This window comes from Taudactylus pleione, unplaced genomic scaffold (assembly GCF_031769625.1).
Source record: "Taudactylus pleione unplaced genomic scaffold, aTauple2 ptg000465l, whole genome shotgun sequence".
NCBI lineage: Eukaryota > Metazoa > Chordata > Amphibia > Anura > Myobatrachidae > Taudactylus > Taudactylus pleione.
Genome location: NW_028284867.1, coordinates 1,830,363 through 1,848,603, shown reverse-complemented (window position 1 = coordinate 1,848,603; position 18,241 = coordinate 1,830,363). Strand labels below are relative to the sequence as shown.

Here is an 18,241-nt window from a genome sequence, read left to right as displayed (position 1 = left end):
AGGCTGGTTACACACTGGCTGACAGTTATTACAGCTGCTCACAGATACAGGGAAGCTGGAAATCTCTCAGATAGTTGATGTAACACAGCCAGTAGGGAAGGGTTATCATTTGATGTTTCATCGGAAACATCGGTTAAATGGTTTCGATGTTCAATGTTTAACCCTGCAATGTTTTTGATTCAATGTTTCATTACCATCGCAAGATTTCTCCCCCGATGTTTTTCCCTGCTTTTCCAATGTTTTATTTTATTTTATTTTGTTGTAACACTGTGTGGTGGTGTCACTGCTTTGGGCTGCCAGTTGGCTCCTCTCACCTTGTTTTATAGTCAGTTACAACTAAAACTACAACTATTAAGAATAGAGTACAAAACACTGACTGGGCTATGGCTGCTGTGTGCATGCTGCTGCTGGGGGAGGTGGCTGACAGAGTGACAGACACTCTGGTCAGCCAATTAGTAGCAGCACATAGAACAGTCCCACCCCTGGTTGGCTTCCGGGGTGTCTGGCTGCTGCAGCTATTGGTAACTGAGCTGTTAGTCTCACAGTGTCACTGTCAGGCACTCACTGCATGTGCACTCTGTATGTCAGACTCAGCGGTGCCTAAGTGTCTGGAGTGACATCATTGGTGAGGAGCTGAGAGGGTAACAGCTAGATCCCTTTCCGTAGATTTACCATGACATCATCAGCCAGTGTCCAACGTCATTCCCTACCATCCAAATGGCCATGTGGCGAGTGTAGCGAGCCACCGTGCCTGAAGCGTGGCGAGCGAAGCCAGCAGTAACACACAATACTTCTGCAATACTGTCTGTCACTAGTAGTGAGTACTGACAATACAAATAAAATGGCACCACCCAAAAGTCATTTGTGGAAACACTTTGATAGGAAAGATAATGAGCCCAAAACCTAAGTCCCCCCCGGGGGTGCCTAACCCTCCCTCCCCCTAGCCTAACCCTCCCGGGGGGGTGCCTAACCCTAATTCCCCCTCGGGAGCCCTAAACCTAACCCTCCCCCCCGCGGCTGTCCGCTCGCGGCGCCCGGCATCACTACGATCGGGATGCTGGGCGCCGGTCTCCCGGTGTCGGGGAAATGCCGGGCATCTACATCTAGATGCCTGGCATTTCACCCTTGCCGGGATATGACAGTCGGGAAGCTGGCTGCCGGTATTTACGCAGTCGGCTTCCCGATTGCATACCGCCCAAAACAGCTATTTGCAGATACTGCAGCAAGAAAATAAAAACATGTGCAAACACATCTAATTTAAAATGCCACCTGGAAATCAAATACCCTCTTGTGCTGCTTTGTGTATATATATATATATATATATATATATATATACATATACACACTGTTTGCCTCCATGAAGATAGCCATAGTATAAGTTTATTAGTCTATTAAATGTTTAAATACAGTTTGCTTAAAAAAAAAAAAAAAACATCGGTAAACATCGGTTTCAGAGAACCAATGTTTATATCTAAATAATGTTTTGCATTCAATGTTAAAAACATCGGTACTTCCAATGTGTTCTTTCGATGTCCCATCCCTAACAGCCAGAGGCCAAGTGCTGGGGAACTGGGCACCTGGTAACCCACCTAGTGCAAAGCAGGAGGAGCTCAGCTGTAGCCCCACCCACTGCATCATTCCATAGGCTAAATGCTCCACCAATCAGATTCCCCTCCCTGTGATGTCACCAGTCTCTGGGCGGATTACTTATGGTAATTTCTCCCAGCTCCTGACTCCCCCAGATATAGTTATACAGCCTCCCCATACACATAATGCAGCATGAAGGGGCTCAGTGAGGACGGCAGTGACTGTGTGTAAGTGAATGATGGGGTCACACAGAGTATAAAAGGACAGCTGTCCTGCCTCATAATCCAGGTATATCCTCACTCTGTCACATGGGATATTGTCAGGTAACCGGATCACTGTACTGTCATGTATCACTGAGTACTGATTATTATTATTATTATTATTATCCTTTATTTATATGGCGCCACAAGGGTTCCGCAGCGCCTTACAAAGTACATAAACAAATGAGCACACAGAAAATAGTTATTAACAGTACAAACAATACAGGACAAATACATGATTTATAAACATTGCTGCATAACACTTAAATAAGCGGCATGTTGTCAGCAACCAAGTGTTAGGTGCTGATGGCTCCTAATCTTCAAATGGACTCTCAAGACCCCTTTCTTCCTCAAAGCTTTCCAGCACTCATCCTAACCCACTACTCCATGTTCCTTCCTTACAAGTCAGCCCATCTGTGTCACCCTGTTTGTCTGCCCCCTCCCCTTTAGAATGTAAGCTGTCATGAGCAGGACCCTCTTTCACACCTATACACACACACGACACCAATGACTGACGTCTTCTCCTGTCGATACTGGGATAACACATCCCCACCCTCCACCCTGCTGATTTACTGACATCCACTTCCCAGTAATGTCGCCCTGAGGAGAGTCCCCTGGTGCTTATTACACTGAAATCTCTCTGGTGTTACTGGATATCTCTGGTTTGGTGACCATGATGCAGTTTTCCTGTCACCTGATAACTGTATATTATTACCAGCTGTGGCTATATCAATACTTGCCTACCCTCCGGATTTGGCCGGGAGCCTCCCGAACATTTCGGCATTGTGTAGCTGGGGTGGGGCGAAAATTACGCGCTCGCGTGGCCACGCCCCCCCGCTCTGCCCGTAAACGCTGGCCACGCCCCCGATTTGCCCGATTCGGCTGCCCCCTCCCGGAAGGGGGAGCCAGAATGTCGGCATCTATGGTTATATCCAGTAATAGGTCTGTCGCTTCCTGCACATAGACCCCTGTATTTATACCTGTTATTATATCAGATTCTGTATTGCTAGCTATGGTTATATCCAGTAATAGGTCTGTAGCTTCCTGCACATAGACCCCTGTATTTATACCTGTTATTATATCAGATTCTGTATTACCAGTTGTGGTTACATCCAGTAATGGGTCTGTAGCTTCCTGCACATAGATGCCTGTATTTATACCTGTTATTATATCAGATAATGTGTGTAATTTCCCTGTGATGAGACCCACATAAAGATCTCCTGCACCATAGACCTGGTTATCATGTCTCTCTGTGTCCTCAGTATCACACAAGTCACCTGTGTCTGGTTCCTGTAAAACAGTCACTGGGTCACACATGTTATACAGCTCCTCAATGTGACGCATCTTCCTGGATAGCTCGTCCTTCTTTATTTCCAGCTGCTGGATCAGATCAGAGACTGAGAGTGAAATGCGCTGTTCCTGCCTGGAGATCTCACTCAGGACTCGCTCCTCCAGGTCTTCCAGCTGTCTCCTGATGTCTCTAAACAGGGCAGTGACTGTCTTTGTTACACCAGCTGCTTTTCCCTGATCATCTCTCCTGCGCTCCTGCAGACTCTGGACTCTTTTCTCAGTCTCGGCTCTCTTTGTGGTCAGTTTCTGCAGAACATTTCTCAGCTTCTCCTTCTTCTCAGAGGCCTCATCCAGTGACTCTATCTGATGTCCTTTGTGTTCCCCAATCAGACAGCAGGACACACAGATACAGGCAGCATCCTCAGTGCAGTAATACTCCAGGATCTTCTTATGGACGGTGCATTTCCTGTTCCCCAGGGAAGTGGTGGGATCAGATAAGACATGTTCTGCTGACTTGCTGTGTACTCTCAGGTGATTATCACACAGATAAGCCTCACAATGCAGACAGGATTTAGCAGCAGGTACAGGAGAGTGAATACAATAAGTGCAGAAGATCCCAGTCTCCTCCTGATCTGGCTGAGTAGACAGGAAACTCCCCACTATGTTACACAGAGGAATGTTCCGTATTAGTGCAGGACGCTCCTGACACTCTGCTCTGCATTCAGGACAGCTATAAACTCCAGACCCCTCCTGTGTATCCAGCACACGATCAATACAGACTCGGCAGAAGTTGTGGCCACATCTCAGGGTTACAGGATCTGTATAAATGCTCAGGCAGATGGAACAGCCCAGCTCCTGTCTCAGATCAGCAGACGCCATCGCTGGCAGCAGGAGAGAGGAATGAAAGCGGAAGTCTCTGACACTCTGACATCAGTGGGTGTGTTTCATATATTTCCACACTGATGTTTGGTGCTGACAGGGAATAATTAGTGTGGGTGGAGGCTGATTTCATAAATATCCAGATGAGATCATTACCTGTCTCAGCGGCATTCCAATCAATATCTAGAAATAATTATTATAAATGAATTAGCAGCTGTTTCTAATGTTGCATACACGGTCAGATTTGTCAGATGAATGATCTGAACGATTTGATGAATGATTTGAACTACGAACGATTTTTGACTACATTAAAATGAATGGAATCGTCCAAATCTGACTGCAAACACATCAGATGTCAGATATCGTTATCTGACCATCGGGAACGCGCATCGTTCATCATTCAAACATGTCAGATATGTCAGATTTTCCTTCAGATATGAATGATTGAACGGTTTTTGAAATCGTTATCGTTCAGATCTGAAGAAAAATCTGACTGTGTATATGCACCATTATTGTACGACCAGGCTTGTATGTGTCTTGTGATTATTTTTGCATTAAGTGATCCATTTTGTTTCTGTTACTCTATGTATTACTTGTTTTTTTGGTTCCCTCACGTACGTGGTCTGTGTGTCTATATAGTATTGCATATACAGTGGCATACCCAGGAGGGTGCAGTGTCTAACCAGCGCCTATGCCAGTCCCAGCAGCGCCCAGATCTTGATGTCCCAGCAACAGCATGGATGTGGTTTAATAAGGTTGTGACCCAGGCGGTAAAATACTGGAAGAACCACAAGTATCAGCACTGCAGAAGACTAGAGGGGGCCATGGAGCAGAGCAGACAGGACTGGAGAATTGCATACATAAGTTATTGTACATGCATGTGTGTGCGGGGGAAGAGCATTGAGTGCACAGCAGTGTCGTATCTAGGGGGATCAAGCAGGGCACGTGCCCCCGCAGTGCCGGGAACGCCATCCGCCATCCAGGACAGTGTGGTACACAACACTACATCACCGGCGGTGTGTTTATTTTAGCACTGCAGCCAATAAGAGTCAGACAGACTCTTATTGGCTGCTGCACCCATGCCCGGAGCTAGGCTGGAGCTCACTTAAGAGCTCTGCCTTCCGGCTCCCGCAGTGGGTGCTGAGCAGGATCGGAGGAGTGGACAGCGGTGGGCGTAGGAGCGGGGAATCGGGTAAGTATAATTATATGTGTGTCTGTGTGTTTTATGTGTACAGGGTACTACTACTGGGGGCACTGTACAGTGTCGGACTGAGACACGAAGGGCCCACAGAGGGAATGCAATGGTAGGGGCCCATTGAAGGTAGGTGCTGCAAAGCTAAAGGGGTGTGGCCAGCTAGCAGAGGAGCATCAGTAAAATGAAAAAAAAATGCAAATGTCCAGAGCTGAATTAAAAAAACAAAAAAAACAAAACAACTGTCATGCCTTCAGCATAGGGTTTGTTATGTTGCACTAATTAACATTAGCAGCCCCACCTAGTGGTCAGGACAGCAGCAGTTTAAATCTGATCTATTTTGTCCTTCTTAACATTCCATAGCAGTCTAGCAATGCATTCTGGGCTAAAGGAGCTGTAAGCAGCCATTTTCCTTTTCACATGGTCCCAGACAGTCATCATTACATATACTCAACCTGGTACAGCATCCAATGTTTTACCACATTACTTATTATCACTCATCTCATTATCATCACACGTGCACACTTGTTTATACGCATCGATCTGTGTACATCCACGTAAGTTCCTCTATCGAATAATAAACTCAGTTCTTCAGATCACATCTGACTGGATTATTGGAAGATAGAGTATTGGTTATGCTGGCTGCTCCAAATTTGTCAGACACTTAGTGCGGGGCAGTACAGTAAAACATCGGGCTCCCAGCATGTGATGCATATATCTGACTTCATCAGCAACATTTTCTGTCAGCAAGTGGGACACATACTGACTCATAGATCTGTTACACTGCCAGCCAGAGCTATCTGCATATGACAGCACAAGAGTTTCTACACAGTCTAACCGTGGCAGCTTAGCAATAGTACCGCCATTGACTACACACGAATTTCACACTGTCAGTACAGCCACCTGCATATGACAAGACAACAGTCCCTGCACAGTCAAACAGCCTAACAACAGTCCCAAGACCCTGACTACTCAGAGATCTGCTACAGTGTCAGCTCAGTTATCTGCACATTACAATACAGCAGTGTCGAAGTCGAATGATTGCATGCGACCGCAATTCAACTGTTATTGGACGATTTGGTCATCCGCTGCCCGATTTATGTTGTAACATTGCGTGCGCATGCACCCAGTGTGTGCACGTATCCACACATTCGCACAACACTAAATAGTGAATAATATACAACACTCTCACACTGACAAACACAATATTCATGCAGGGTTTAGATAGTAATAAAAAACAGCTTCTGTATACATGTCTGAGAAAAGTCATTAAAAAAAACAATACACCAGGATACTGTGAGTGTTTTACATATAAATTGGGAAGCCCTGTATATAGACAAGTATGGCTGTGGCAATTGAAATATAACCCAGACATTGATATGCACAATTGAATTTGTCTGAGTTAACAATGGTCAGAGGTTTTGCTTACCAGACGCAGTGGCAACGACAATCAACTGGGGGTCCCCATCCTGCTTGAAAGTGAACCTAGCTGTTTGTAACACCTTGCATTATAGTTTTAAAAATATGTTAGTAAGGGATAATATATATATATATATATATATACATATATATATATTAAATCCATCATAAATAAATTTACATGCATAAACACCGCACATTACACACAGTTGCGCTGTTTCACTCTACAAATAAACGCACCACGCATATTAGCAACTTTATGCAATATTCTCTTACACTTACACATACACAAATTACATGAAAGGTTCCCTAGTATCAAAGTGTAATATTCAAGGTTTATTCAGTGATTATTAATGTTGTGTAATAAAGGTTATTTGATATCTAAGGTTTAGTACATGGTAAGCAGACCGTATCTGGTGTTGTACTGATCCATTGTGTCTCCACAGATTTCCGGTACCATCGGTGAGAAGATCGGAACCTACGTCTGCAAACTATGGACTATAGAGAGTTAAAACATTAAAAATGTACTCTGTAATGTTAGCAGCTTAGATTTGCATGCAGGGGGAAAAAGGATACAAAGGGCGGTTGGAGGACGTTGTGTCCATTTGAAATTGTCCAATAAATTATCCTGTAACCAAGACACCTTTAAGAAGAACCAATGGAATCATGCCAAACTTATCTATTGTATTTCCAAATCCCTGCAAGGGTATATATGTGCGCTCTCTGACCCCAGTAGGGAGTCTTCTTGCTGATGCTGTTGATGGAGGTTTCTTGCTGATGCCGGTATCTGGGCCAGAGCGCGTGCGTATATAACAACTATACCTTGGGTCTGTATGATTTATTTGCGCTAATTGTCTTTAGATCACAGCATGTAACCATCTGTTTTTATGTTGAATAATAACTTTTTGTGCTTTGGAAATACATTCAAAGTCTGAAGGCATTTATTTACTGTGCGACTCATTACGCTAAATTGCGACAATTCTAGAAGGTATAGGCAGGATTTAGAAGGTATAGGCAGGATTGTACCAAGGTTTAATCAGGATATAACAGCAGCCTCTACACAGTCAAGCATTTCCATTCCATCATCATGTCACAGAAAACGACATCTTCATACAAGACAAGGTCCCAAGTCTCTAGTTCCTCCAAATCTTTATCTGTCAGCAATGCCATAACGGCACGCGCAAAAGCGGAAGCTGCAAAAGTGCGGGCCGCCTTTGCTGAACAAGAGATGCAATTGAAAATAGAAAAATCACGTTTAGAAGCAGAGATCACATCTGGATGCAGAAAGAACACGTCTGGATGCAGAAAGAGATATAGGGCTCTATTTACTACAATCCGCATATTGAATGCAGATTGTAGTGTGATATTATCACAGGGATTTACTACAAATCCCTTGCAGGGACAGAGCTTGCGATAAAGCTCTGTCCCTGCAAATCCCCTCCGCACACTAGTCACGGTATTTTCGCAAAAAATACTGTGACAAAGTGCCCGGGCATGCGCTGACCGACCGTTGCTGCTACCCCCCCGGCGCTAATCCCCACCCCCGCAATCACAGACCCCCTGTGACCCCCCCCCCGCGACCCCCCCCTCTACCTTAATAGCACTTACCTAAATGCTCCGGGCCTCCAGTGATGTTCTCCATGCCTCCGATCAGGTGATCTCCCATACTGCACTGGGACCCGATCACCTGATGACCGGGCCGCAGTGCACTATGGGAGACCAGCTGACCAGAGGGGAGACATCACTGGAGGCCCAATCATTGGTCCCTGGAGTCAGGTAAGTAAAAAAAAATTTTGCCAATTTTTTTTTTATTTTTTTAAAAGTAATCAGCTTGCGTCTGTTTAGACCACACAGCTGATTACTGGGACCGACTCCCGGCTCTGCTCTGCTCTCCCCGTTAGAGCAGAGTAGGAGGCCGGTAACCAGGAGAGACCCTGGATAATGCCACCTCCAGGTGGCATTATTATCACAGGGCTTTCCCCGATATTTTTTTACAATTTATTTTTAGTAACTCTGGTCGGATCACATTTCCCATTACAATTATGGGAACTGCGATCTGCTTCACTAAAAATAAGTGATACTTAGGGGTTGGAGTAGAATTTTATGAATTCTACTCCAATTGCCCTGTAATAACTATAGGTGATACTAAAATAATGTGAAAAGGGTGTGAAAACACCCTTTTTCACTTTATTTTAGTAAAAATAATGTTAATAAATAGAGCCCATGGAGGGGTCACGTTTGGATGCAGAAAGAGTTATGGAGAAACAACGCCTAGAAGCAATTAGTGAGAAGCTCACTGCAGAGAAGGAGGCAGCGGCTGCTATCGCTGAAGCAGCATTCTTAGAGTCTGTAGAACTTCTTAATATAAGGAAGATCAATGTGCTTGACGCAGAGCTTGGATCGCAGAATTCATTGCAACACACATCAGAATATGTAAATCAAGCATCCAAAATGGACAGCAAACCTCAATCAGTACAAAGCATGCATTCAGATTTTGTCAGTGAAACAAGCCAAACACACAATGCAGCGCCCCCACTAGTCAACAGTGAACTGCAAACTTGCAAACAAGAGAATTCTAGACACAAGGAACCCATGAGGGACAACCTTCCCCCACACCAGGTGTCTGAATCTGCAAACTACAACAAAGGCACAACTACCCGCACACAAAAGTGGTATGATACAAGCCAACAGGAACCATACAATCCTAACAGGTATGACCACACACCATTTACTCACCATGTTAATGCACAAACAGCATCTCCTAGAGCCAATCAAGACACATTAGACTTTGCCAAGTTTCTTGCTCGCCGTGAGCTGGTCACAAACGGACTCTCAAAGTTCAATGATCGCCCCGAGAGCTTCAGAGCCTGGCAATCTTCTTTCCAAAATGCAATCAGAGGGTTAGGCCTTTCACATAGTGAAGAGATAGACCTTTTAATTAAATGGCTGGGGAATTAATCCGCTGAACATGCTAGAAGGTTAAGAGTGATCAATATTAACCACCCTGAGAATGGCCTTAATATGATCTGGGATAGACTTAATGAGTGCTATGGCTCACCAGAGATGATAGAAAGTGCACTGTTCAAAAGTATTGATGATTTCCCTAGGTTACCTGACAAAAGCTATCAGAGACTGAGAGAATTAAGTGACTTACTAATGGAGCTTCAAGTAGCCAAGTGTGAGGGAGACTTACCAGGACTTGCCTTCCTTGACACAGCCAGAGGCATTAACCCTATAGTGCAAAAGCTACCTTACAATCTGCAGGAGCAATGGCTCATCCATGGTTCCAAATATAAGCAGCGGCACAACGTGCCATTTCCACCATTCTCTGTTTTTGTGGACTTTGTGCACCAACAAGCTAAGACCAGGAATGATCCTAGTTTTGCCTTTACACTGACTAGCTCAACCCCTATTCTACCTAACCCCCGCAAAATGTCAGTCGCAGTTCACAAGACTAATGTGCATTATACAGATTCTTCCCACAGGTCTACCTATTCTACTCTTCAAGAGAACAAAGATAAAGATCCTGCCAAGCAGTGTCCCCTGCATAACAAACCGCATCCTCTCCTGACATGCAGAGCCTTCAGAGAAAAGTCCCTGGAGAACCGCAAAGCATTCCTAAGAGAAAATGGCATCTGCTACAAGTGCTGCTCTTCTACAACCCACCTTCCCAAGGATTGTAAGGGTAGTATTAACTGCATAGAATGTCACAGCACAGAACACAACACAGCTCTACACCCTGGACCTTCCCCATTGACTTTACAACACAGTTATGGTGACACAGAGCATGGCGGGGAGCTCAGTGTGGTGCAAAGAGACACTACTGCAGTCATACCAGAGATAACTTCACAATGTACTGAAGTCTGCAAAGACACTATTAGTGGCAAATCTTGCTCCAAAATCTGTTTAGTCAGAGTCTACCCTAACGGCCAACTAGAGAAAGCCGTCAAACTTTATGCAATCCTAGACGACCAAAGTAACAAGTCTCTAGCCAGATCAACCTTCTTTGAGACCTTTAATATCAAAGGACCCAGCATGCCATACTCCTTAAGGACTTGTGCAGGGAGTTTTGAGACATTGGGGAGAAGAGCAATCAGCTATCAAGTCGAGTCCATAGACAGAAAGACATGCCTTCCCTTACCCACTATCACTGAATGCAATGAGATCCCTGATAATAGGTCTGAAATCCCTACACCAGATGCAGCTATCCATCATGCACATTTGAAATGTATTGCACATCTGATACCAGAACTGGGCCCACTAGCCCAGATAATTCTACTCATTGGGAGAGATATCTTATGAGCCACAAAGTCAGAAGTCAGATTAACGGTCCACACAATGCTCCTTATGCTTAAAGATTAGACCTAGGATGGGTCATAATAGGAGAAGTATGTCTTGGAAATGTGCATAAACCAGTTACTGTCAACAGCATGCTTACCTGTACTTTAGAAAACGGACGCCCTTCTCTATTTCAACCATGTCACAATCACTTCCTCATAATGGAACTACCACACTGCACTGTCATGGCCTCTCCTAGTGACAACCACATCTGTGACAGCTGCCAAGAACATTTGGGGTGCACAGTTTTCCAAAGAACAAAAAGGGATGATCAAGTTGCAATGTCCATAGAGGACAATCTATTCCTGGAAATAATGAAAAAGGGTCTAGTCAAAGATGATGCCAACAGCTGGGTTTCACCTCTTCCCTTTAAAACACACAGACGGCGCCTACCTAACAACAGAGAACAAGTATTTAAACGCTTCTCTACACTAAAATGCAACTTCCACAGGAAGCCAGAAATGAAAGATCACTTCTTCTCTTTCATGGACAAAATATTTGAGAATGGTCATGCTGAGATAGCTCCCATTCTTAAAGACACAGATGAATGCTGGTACTTACCAATGTTTGGAGTTTACCACCCAAAGAAACCAGGTCAGATCAGAGTCGTGTTTGATTCCAGTGCTAAGTTCAAAGGCATCTCCTTAAATGATGTTCTCCTGACAGGACCAGACCTTAACAACAAACTCCTTGGAGTACTCATACGTTTCCGCAAGGACTCTATTGCCTTCACAGCTGGCATTCAACAAATGTTCATAAGAAACAGGAGAGGGGAAGGTGGGAACTGAGATTCTGCACAGAGAAACAAAAAGTAAATATTATAAATATGATTATGAAAATAAATAGATAGATAAACCAACCATAATGATATGTGCTTTGGAAGAAATCATTTGCAGTGATAATGGTGTTGGTGGTGCACCCAATAGTCTGAAACAACAAATTGAAAAAAATTCCTGCACAGGCAGGCCAAAGAGACTATTGTGTGGGGCACTCTTAGTTAATGAATTATAATAGTAGAGAAGTTGAATAGTTTGTTAATTTAAAACATAAACTTTTAATAATACTTGTTAAAATAACAGTGTGCCAGACACCCAGAAAAATATGGTAAGGTGTCCACTATAAATATATAAAAAATATATTTTTTTGGATTGAAAAATCACTAGTTTAATAGCAAAGCCCTGCTTTACAGAAAAAAACTTGATTTATAAAATTATTGTCATCTGAACAGCAATACCAGACCCATCAAGGGAATCTCAAGAAAAGTGAATTGAAGGCAATTGATGAACTCAGAGCCATACCTGATGTGATCATAAAACAATCTGATAAGGGCGGCAACATCGTCCTATGGCCTCTTGAGATGTATATTGAAGAAACGAATAAACAACTGTATAATACTGATTGTTACAGGAGACTTCTTCTCAGTCCCTTGGAAAATTATAAAGAGTACTATAATAAGATCATTAACGGAGCAGTTCAAGATGGCACGATCACGAAACAAGAACTTGCATTTCTTACCGTAGACAATCCGAAAGTTCCAACCTTTTACCTACTCCCCAAAGTACACAAAAACCTACAAAAACTGCCAGGCAGACCCATTGTGTCTGGGATTGGGAGCTTAACAGAGAAAGCGAGTATTTTTATTGACACTCATCTCCGTCAACATGTGATAGGATTACCATCCTATGTACAAGATACCACTGATGTATTAAGAAGAATTCATGAAATTCATCTCAATAAAAACGATCTACTGATTAGCATTGATGTGGAATCCCTCTACACGAGCATAGGGCATGAAAAGGGTATAGAGGCTGTGAGATACTTCCTTAATATGGAAGGACCGAATGATTTTCACAACTTTCTCTTGAAACTCCTGCATTTTGTGCTATATAAATTTTTTTTTACTTTTGACGATCGTTTTTTTCTGCAGATAAGAGGCACGGCGATGGGGGCGGCATGTGCCCCCACGTACGCCAACCTCTTTCTGGGGTGGTGGGAACGTGAAATTGTCTTTGGAGACAATAACGAACATCATACGAGACACATCATGTCTTGGTTACGCTACATAGATGACATCCTATTGATATGGGATGGCACCAGAGAACAATTTGAGAACTTCATGAGTGATCTTAATGTGAATAATATTAATTTGAAATTCACATATGCAGTAAGCAATACGGACATCTCTTTTTTGGATTTAAAAATTTATAGAGATGCGGATGATACCCTGGCGATGGAACTGTACAGAAAGGATACGGCTACTAATAGCCTGTTACACTATTCAAGCTTTCATTTCCCTTCCACTTTGGACAATATCCCCAAAGGTGAATTCTTAAGACTTAGAAGGAATTGTTCTGACGATAGTACCTTCAAGACACAAAGTCTGGAATTAACAGACCGTCTAAGAGAACGGGGATACAGTAAAAGAACTATAAAAAGAGTATTTAACAATGTTTCTCAAATCAAAAGGGATTCACTTATTTTTGGGAGAAAGATTCCCAAACAAACTAATAACATCAGATTTGTGGGCAATTTTTGTAATAACTGGAGAGATATAAAACAAAGAATCCAGAAACATTGGCATATTCTACTAGCAGATCCTGATCTTGCCTCAAAACTTTCCATGAGTTGGAAAAGATCTCCAAATTTGAGGGACAAACTGGTGAGAAGCCATTACACTAAATATCCACCTAAAAAATCAACAACTACCGGAACATATCCTTGTGGTTCTTGCAAGATTTGCAATTACACCTATAACTTAAACAAAATTGAGGATAGATACGACAATATGATATCATTGAAACAGTATGTCAATTGTCGCACCAAGAATGTAATCTACTGTATTGAGTGTCCTTGTGGGATGAGATACGTGGGGATGACTACACGTATGCTAAAGGAAAGAATATTGGAGCACATGGGCACAATCAGGAATGCTCAACAAGACATGCTGAAGATGAAACAATTGACTACTGTAGCCTGACATTTTCATCAGAAACATCACAACTCATACAAGGATATGAAGATTTTTGGGTTAGAAACCGTTAATTTAGGTATCAGAGGAGGAGATATTACTAAGGCACTCCTTAAGAAAGAGAGTTTTTGGACCTTCAAGTTGAACAGTACCGCACCGCATGGAATGAATGAACACATTAATTGCAGTGTTTTTCTTTAAATTTTGGTTTAAAAATTTTTATTTTACACACAGGATATTGATACATGCTGAGGTAGTTGTATTTATTTATATATTATTACATACACAGTTTTTCCACTTATTACTTATCACAATCGATCACATTGCTTTTTTTCACCTGATTTATGTGTTTTTATTTATATGACCATCACTCATAATACACTACCCCACATCACTAGATCTTTATTTTCACAGCAACACATTTTCATAGGGAGGCCCTTGGTATTATTATTCGCATTACTTCTAGATTGATTAGGGACTTCTACTTTTTTTTTTCACTTTTTTCACACAAACATCGTTATGGAATTATACACATCACTTATAATTATTTTTGTATTACAAATCAGGTTGCACACTCTCAGGGAGCACCTGTTCACTATTTTTTCTTTTCTTTTTTTTCCCCTCCCTTTTTCTTCCTATTGAACATATTGATTAGAAGGTGGTGTATTCTTAATCCAAAACCATTCATTTACTATTATGATTATTATTTTAATTTTTAATTTTCAATTTTATACTTATTACCCCTTCATATGTACGTTTAACAGAAATTTAGGCTATATAATGACAGTAACGTAACCATCGATTTTGTCACTGTTGGGTTAACTACTTAAATTATTGTCATCGGATCTTGCTTTGGCAATACTCTTATCAAACTATTGGATGTTTCACTAACTATATTATAAACCTCCTAGGTATATTCCTTTCTCACATGTACTATTTTTTAATATAATTAAGCAAACAGACAGTACAATCGGGCACACCATGACATTAATGCAACCATCGGTTGTGTCATTGCTAGGTAAACTAACGATATTGCTGCTATCGGATCTTTGCTTTTGCAGGACCTAAACTATACTATATTATCTAATGTTTCATTAACCTAATTATAAGATCTTTAGGTGTATGTGATTTAATCTTTACTCTTTTCATTTTTTCGTTTAATCAGGATTGCTATCCGGGGCTGTCAGATCTATGGCCAGGGAATACGATGATGATTATATGTAGCCCGATGTTGATTAATCCCCTTGTTTGACTGACACAGGAGCTAGAATATCTGCATGACTATATTAGTTCATATGAATATGATAGCAATTTGACATAACAGACAATATGTTGGATATACAATAATATTGATATAATTACTGACTCAAATTCTGTCATTATTAGATCGATTATTGCCACTTGGATTTTATTCTGATAATATTTTAATAATATTCTCTCTATACTGACTCGATTATAAGTTCCAGTTTAATTATAAATGATTGAACTTCATAGCGTTTTACTAAGCCAGAATAACAGCCTAACCGGGATTGATTGAAATAGCCATCAGTCATGGTGTACAGTAGGCTGATAGGCTAACCCGGGGTTGGCAGATTATTGGCCAAGGAAGACATCAATCTGAAATACAAGGTCTGGATTGGCCAGCCCACATATAAATACAGGCACATGGAGCCAGAATGCTGCTGGGCATCCTGTTTGTGAACAAGCCTGCGGGCGAAACGCGCGTCACAGGCATGATCAGCTGACCGCCGTCACGTGACTGCCACTGTGCAACACGCTACAGATGCTGCACAGTATACACTAGCTTGTTGCAGCTTGGAACAAGGCAGCTGATCAGACGGCTGAAGGCAGTGCAGCGCCTACCATTTCTGCTGGTGCAGACTACACTATACTTTACAGGTATCTTTCTATCCCCTCTGGTGGCAGTGTGACTGATCTGGGGCGCATTTGAGGTTCTGCAATGCTTATGTAACAGAGCCCACCTAACACCCTACAGATCTTTAACATACACCACTACCCTGTTGTTTCCATGGACACTAAACTCTCCACTCTCTCATCACTCGGCCTGCACTCATTCTGAGTGAAAGCAGAAGTGGGGAGCTATCCTATGTGCCTACTTTCCTTTTTTAAGCTACTATTTTTTGATGATATGCACAAATGTGATCTCAATATTGGTGGTTGAGACTTGTATATTATATGTATTTTACAAAAAGCAAGTGATGGTCTTTAATGCTGTTGCCCATTTATGTCAAGCCTAGAATCAATATATACTGATTGCAGATTGTACGCTAGGCTTTAACAAGTAGCCTGATAAACACTTGATGGTGTTTTATGGTATTTAGACACAGAGGTACCATGATCTATTATTTATTATGTGATTATATTCTAACCTAAGCTTAATTGTTTAACAACAGGGTATGTGTGGTCACCACTGGCAAGGGATACCTGTTTTTGTGTTTATTATTTATCCATACTGATGATATGCACAAATGTGATCTCAATATTATTGGTTGAGACTTGTATATTATGTGTATTCAACAAGCAAGTGATGATCCTTAACGCTGTTATCTATTCACGTCAAACCTAGGATCAATTTACATCGATTACAGATTGTACGCTAGGCTTTAACAAGTAGCTTGATAAGCACCTGACTGTGTTTCATGATATTTAGACACAGAAAGCCTAATTGTTGAATAACAGGGTTATGTGTGGTCACCATTGGTAAGGGATACCTGCTTTGTGTTTATTATTTATCCACACTTACCTTGTCTACGGCTGCCAGCCTTCTCCATCTCTTCAAAGAGATAGGCTATATTTTCGCCCTAATTTTTTTCCTGCAATAAGAATATTGATTGGATACTTCAGGCAGGATCTATTATATTACATGTTATATGTTTATGTTTGTCTTTTTGTCTTGTCTTGGTATTCAATGTTTTCAGTGCTGTTAGCACCAATATTTTAATGAGTGAATTAAAATTTTTATTTTATTAATTATTCATCATATCATTAATCAATTCAAACTATTATTGAAGAGTGCCCCAGTAAAAGAGTCCACTTAAACCTACCTGTGTAGGGATATTTTTTCTGTTCATAATTATTGACTTTTGGGAGCACCACCAACCATCTCTATTAAACAGGGTTTTTTTTCTCCAGTAATTGGTATCTATAGTTGGTTATATTTATATCTTACTTTTTCTCTCTTGTGCAGAATCCCTTCTCCCAGTTCCCCTTTCCCCCATTTTATAGATTCCATATTTACGTCAGCAACCGCATGCTATGGATCAGGAGGTCCACCAATCCAAAACAATGGCACTATGTATCTCATAATCCTGCAGATCATGCTACAAGAGCCGTCTCAGCCAGTCTCCTTAAAGACATTTCATGGTTCAGAGGACCGGAGTTCTTGTACGAAACTGATGGGAACAATCCTGTAGGTGACACATTTGAGCTAGTAGAAGCAGATACAGATGTGGAAATCCGTCCACAAGTGACTACGATCCATACCATGATCTCACATTGTCAACTTGTGCCGCACAGATTCCAAAGATTCTCTACTTGGAAATCACTTCTTAGAGCAATTACCTGCCTAACTCATATAGCCCGTTCATTTAAACGTGCCACATCTCTAAGGGTGAATGAATGTAAAGGTTGGCATCAGTGTCAAAATATTTACACTGCAGAAGAAACACAACAATCTAAGAGCCTCATTATCCGTGTTGTGCAGCACCAAACCTATGCAAGAGAGATCGACTGCATTAGCAATAAAAATCCTATTCCCAGAGACAGCTTCTTAAAAAGGTTAGACCCATTTCTCAATGAAAATGATTTATTGAGAGTAGGAGGTCATCTTCAAGAAGCAAATTTAACATCAAATGAGAAAAATCCGTTAATAATGCCTGGAAGTCACCACGTTACTTCTTTAATTGTGCAGCACTATCACAATGAAGTTAGACACCAGGGACGACTGTTTACTGAAGGAGCTCTATGATCAGCTGGGTTCTGGATTATTGGAGCGAAAAGGTGTGTAAGTAACACAATTTTCAAATGTATTACCTGTCGCAGACTTCGTGGTACTTCTCAAACTCAGAATATGGCTAATTTTCCAGCAGACAGACTTAGTACAGACCCTCCTTTCTCTAACGTTGGTCTTGACGTATTTGGCCCCTGGACTATCGTCACACGACACACAAGAGGAGCAAGTGCAAACAGCAAGTGCTGGGCAGTTGTATTCACTTGTATGAGCATCAGAGCTGTTCACATTGGGGTTATAGAATCGATGGACACTTCAAGCTTCATCAATGCCCTTAG

General features: G+C 41.8%; 1 pseudogene; it reads right to left on the bottom strand.

Moving 5' to 3' along the window:
• Positions 1–997: 997 nt before the first annotated feature.
• Positions 998–4,016, bottom strand: LOC148504611 (E3 ubiquitin/ISG15 ligase TRIM25-like; annotated as a pseudogene).
• Positions 4,017–18,241: the final 14,225 nt, after the last annotated feature.